This window comes from Varanus komodoensis, unplaced genomic scaffold, assembly GCF_004798865.1.
Source record: "Varanus komodoensis strain SLA01 unplaced genomic scaffold, ASM479886v1 scaffold222, whole genome shotgun sequence".
NCBI classification, from domain to species: Eukaryota; Metazoa; Chordata; class Lepidosauria; order Squamata; family Varanidae; genus Varanus; species Varanus komodoensis.
The window spans coordinates 69,436-74,945 of NW_025335611.1; positions in this window are offsets into that span (position 1 = coordinate 69,436).

Sequence of the window (5,510 nt, forward strand, 5' to 3'; positions counted from 1 at the left end):
GCATGATGCAAGAAGTTCCCAATGGTCACCCTAGATTCTGTTCTTCAGTTTATTGGTCCCTAAGGCAAAGGTAACAAAACACTCTTGAGCTGTGTCAAGAATCAGAATAGATCACCATGTTTTGATGATGATATGGGGAAGCATATAATTATTTCCATGGACTCTCACAGTGGCTCAAGGCCAAGGTGCAGAGCTGGGTCAGTGGGGTAGCGGGGGGGGGGGGGGGGGGGGGGGGGGGGGGATGGGACACTGAGCTTGGCCTGGCCTTTATTAGAGAAACATCAATAAAAGTTCCAGGAGTAACCAAATCTTTCAGGAAGCATCCCAGTGGTTGGGAACATGAGGCCCTTCAGTTGGCTGATTGCATCACAAGTCCCATCAGTCCGAGCCAGCAGAGCAAATGGGGAGGGGGGAGGTAAATTGCAGGGCAACCGTATCTGAAGGGTCAGACCTTTCCCATCCATGATGTACATGAATGTTCACACCACTTGCAGTAGGTTTCCACAACCACCTGACTCTCCCAATTTTAGCTCTGTTGTTTGATGAGCCAGGATGAGGGTTTTCAAAGTGATCAAAGAGCAAAGGGTGGCAGCCATATTATATGACCAATAGGCTCATCTAAACTGAGCATGATCTTTTTTGGGAAGAAACAAATTAAGTTCTGTTTTCTAACTACACCTTCATAAAATGACATCAGTACCTGCCATCCATGGGCTTTTCCAGGACTCTAATACCCCACAATGCCTGGAACCCTTCTGCTTTTTTCCTGACTTGGCCATCTGTGCTGTGGCAACCTTTAATGTCTCACCTTGTTCTCTCTCCACCATTCTCTGCAGCCAAGCGGGGAATTAAAATAGCAGCAGGGCCCAGCCAGCCAACTCTGCTTGGAGTCTGCAACTGCAGCCAGAAAAAGCCACCAGGGCCCAGTGTGGCAGGAAGGGGCCCATGAGAGGACTCATCTGCCCACTCAGAATTTAACCAACCCTGCCTTGTCCAAACAGAACTTTGTAGGGGGCCACCAAAACCATGACTCAATCACAGCACATGTCCATCATCACACAGGTGATGCTTGGATTGGATGGTGGCTTGGAGATCAGCAAATATCCCTAGAATCAGTAGTGGAATGCTGGACCAGTGATGTTTCTGGTCTGCTTTATCGAGGCATGTGTGATCTAATCCCAAGTGATCCCCTGCCCAGTCCAGTCTTCTCACATGTTCCTAGTCTATGGCCACAACAGAAGAGCAGGAGGGCTGCCATGGAGATGGGATGAATTGATCCTGATTGTGATGTCAGGAAGAAAGCCGAATGTCCACTGTTTTGATTTTGCATTGCTGGTCTTAGCAACCCTCTTCCCCCAGGTTTTTAAAGAGGGAGGAAGGCAAAGTATCTTTTAGCCATGCAGGTCGTGAATAACAAGAACTTGGTAACAGTGCCAGACCCTAGGACAGGGATTCCAAACCTGGGGTACATGTACTCCCAGCAGTACGAACCAGGCATTTAGGTGTATGTGAAAAAAATGGAATAACAGCAGGATAAGTCAAATCAAATGTTGTGGGATCAATGGAATAATGTATTATGATGACTGGTAGAACTGACTGTCCTCATCATTTAACTGTGAGAAAAGCCCCAGTCCTTCACTTTGTCATTTTGGTGAATGGTGGGGAGTCGCTCCCTAACCAATGTGCCGTGAACACGCCACGTCGGTCCACATGCCCTCCGAGGCTCAGCTTTCCCTCCCCTCAATTTCACCAACATTCGAGGGCTGCTGAATTTCTGCTGGTGTGTATTTCTTTACAGTTGCAATGTATCCACTTGAAAGAACAGCTACCATGTTAATTGGAAAACTTTTGCTATTGTGAAGGAAGCCATTTATGGAAATGGGCTACCAAGGGGTATGTAAGTGAAAAAGTTGGGAATCACCATTCTAGGAGTTTCGTTGTGCTGTAAAATGGTTAGAAACCCAACTGGACAGAAGTTCTCCAGTGCTGAATCACATCAAAAAGACATTGCACAATGTTGCATCAGAACTGCTCTGAAAGAGCAAATGTTATTCCAGAGGGAGTGAAAGGAAGCTTTTGTCCATATGCCTCAGAAGAACAGTGCAACTGTGTCCCAACAGTGAATTTAGTCTTCCTCATTTTGGTAAACCACATTTCCCATAATTTATTTATTTATTAAAACATTTCTATGCCGCCCCATTCGCCGAAGCCTCGGGGCAGCTCACAACATAAAGTTAAAATACAAAAAATAACAATATAAAGAAGTAACAATATAAAACAAGTAACAATATAAAATAAGTCACCCTGGCCAGATAAATTCAGCAAATACTATTAACAATTAAAATGACGCTTAAATAAAAAGGTCTTCGCCTGGTGCCGAAAAACAAATAGTGACGGCGCCAGGTGGACCTCTCTGGGGAGCGCATTCCATAACTTAGGCACCACCGCAGAAAAAGCCCTCCTCCGAGTACCTATCCTCCTAATTTCTTTCACGGAGGGTTCCCGGAGAAGGGCCTCTGCCGCAGATCTCAAGGGGCGGACAGGCATATATGGATGCAAGCGCTCCTTCAGGTAACCATGACCCAAGCCGTTTAGGGCTTTATAGGTCATCACGAACTCCTTGAATTGGGCCCGGACTTCAATGGGAAGCCAGTCAAGCTGACGGAGGACTGGAGTCATGTGACCATAACGCCCAGTCCCCGTCAGCAGCCTGGCAGCTCTATTTTGAACCAATTGAAGTATCCGGACCGTCTTCAAGGGTAGCCCCACATAGAGCGTGTTACAGAAGTCAAGCTGGGAAGTCACCAGCGCATGTGTCACTGTCACCAGGCAGTCGTACTCCAGGTAGGGGCGCAGCTGATGAATCAGCTGAAGCTGAAGGAAAGTGCTCCTCGCCACCACTGTCACCTGAGCTTCCAATGAAAGCTCCGGGTCGAGGAGCACTCCCAGGCTGCGGACCTTGTCCCTAAGAAGGAGTGCAACCCCATTCAGGACCAGGTTCAATTCACCCTCTCCGAAGCCCGATCCGCCAACCTACAGGACCTCCGTCTTGTCTGGATTGAGCTTCCCTTTATTGGCCCTCATCCAGCCCATCACCTCGGACAGGCACCAGTTCAGCACAGCCACTGCCTCACCTGTATTGGTGGAAAACGAGAGGTAGAGCTGGGTATCATCAGCGTACTGATGATTCCGCAGCCCACACCTCCTGATGACCTCTCCCAGTGGTTTCATGTAGATGTAAAACAGCAAAGGGGACAAAATGGACCCCTGCGGTACTCCATGGCATAGCTGCCATGGTGCAGAGCCATAGTCCCCCAGCACCACCTTCTGGAATCGGGCATTGAGATAGGAGCGGAACCACTGCAAAGCAATGCCTCCGACCCCCAATCCCACTAGCCTATCCAGAAGGATACCATGGTCAATGGTATCGAAAGCCGCTGAGAGGTCCAGGGGAACCAACAGGGACGCACTGCCCCTGTCCTTCTCCCTGCAGAGGTCATCGTACAGGGCGACCAAGGCATATTCAGTACCGTGCCCGGGTCTGAAGCCAGACTGAAAAGGGTCCAGATAATCAGTTTCATCCAAGAGTACTTGGAGTTGTCCCACCACCACCCACTCTAACATCGTGCCCAGAAACGGGATGTTGGCCACTGGTCTATAGTTAGTGGCCATCTCTGGATCCAGTGACGCTTTCTTCAGGACCAGTCGGACTACCGCCTCCTTTAAAGGGGCAGGCACCCGACCCTCCCTCAGAGAAGCGTTAACCACTTCCAAGATCCAGATCCCAATCCCATGTTTGGAATTATTTATTAACCAAGACAGGCAAGGGTTCAATAGGCAAGTGGTGGGACGTACTTGTCCAAGCACCTTGTCCACATAATTGGGCAGCAATAACTGAAATTCATCCAATAATTCTGGACCAGACGGCAGCATTGGTGTCTCCCCAGAAACCTCTGATTCACTAGTGGTGTCTAGCTCGTGACAAATCTGAGCAATTTTCTCCCTGAAATGCATGGCAAAGACGTCACAGCGGACCTTTGAGGGTGAAACCAGATCTTTCTTAGGACCTGGATGAACCAGGCCTTGACCCACTTGAAAAAGCTCCGCCGGACGGCATTGTGAGGAGGCAATGGAAGTGGGAAAAAACCTCTTTTTTGCCTTCCTCACCGCCACAGCATAGGCCCGATAATGGGCTCTCAAGTGTGTTCGGTCAGATTCATCCCGTGATCTCCTCCACCTACGCTCTAGCCGTCTCCCAACCTGCTTCACCGCCCGCAATTCATGTGTATACCAAGGGGAAGAGCGGGCTCTGCCTGGTGGGAGAGGACGCTTAGGAGCGATCATGTCCACAGCCCTTGTCATCTTCCTGTTCCACAGTTCTACCAGTGCCTCTTCATGAGCACCAGACTTGTCAGCCGGAAACTCCCCCAGGGCCTTCAGGAATCCATCCAGATCCATCCGGCTCCGGGGGGCGGACCCACACCCTTCTATGGAACCTTTCCGAGTGGCAAACAGTGTATAATACGGAAGCTGTTGCTTGTCCTAAGTAATGCAGCATCTCTAATTTGATGGGGAACTGATTTTCATCCCTCTCTCCCTCCCTTCCTCCATGCATTTCAGCAGACCCATCTTCCAAAGGAACTTACAAGGTAATGATGCTTTAAGAAAAAGCAATAGAATATGGAAATAACAACCTAAGAGGATTCATTCCATCAGGCAGGAGATAGCATATTAGAATGATTGCATTCTTTTGAAAAAAGGTAGAAAAACATTTCCTGTTTTACTAGGAAACATTTACCGAATCAGTAAGATTTACTGATAGAGCAATATGCTCCATCAAAATGAGATTCTCCTCCTTGGACTGAAAGCTACCCTGAATTTCTGATTCAACTGGGATGTTACAGGGAAACAACAGGACCTGGTCACATGCCATAATTTTCCCAACTACAAGCTGTGATCTTGACCCAGTCCTGGGAAGATCAGATTTCTAACCCATCTCCAGTACAAAGGATCTGATGGCATGCTTGGATTTGGTCATGAGGTGCTCCCTTCTGTTCAGCTCAGGCCTCAAGACAATGATGTAGCACTTGGGGATGAAGATGCAGCCCAGCAGCCCAGCACTAGAGGCCAAGATGGAGAAGACCTGCACGGCCACCATGTACTTCCCCCTAGTGCTCAGGTAGGTGGGCACGAAAGACACCCAGACACTGCAAAAGACCAGCATGCTGAAGGTGATCAGCTTGGCCTCATTGAAGGCCCCAGGCAGCTTCCTGGCAAGGAAGGCCACCGTGAAGCAGAAGGCAGCCAGGAAGCCCATGTAGCCAAGGGCACAGTAGAACATGACGATGGACCCTTCATTGCACTGTAGGATGATGTGTCCAGGCTGGGAGAGCATGTCAGAGTCAGGAAAAGGTGGAGCTATGGCCAGCCAGCTGGAGCAGATGGCCAGCTGGACACTGGAACAGGAAATGACAATGGAGTTGGCCAAGCTCTTTCCCAGCCACCTTCTG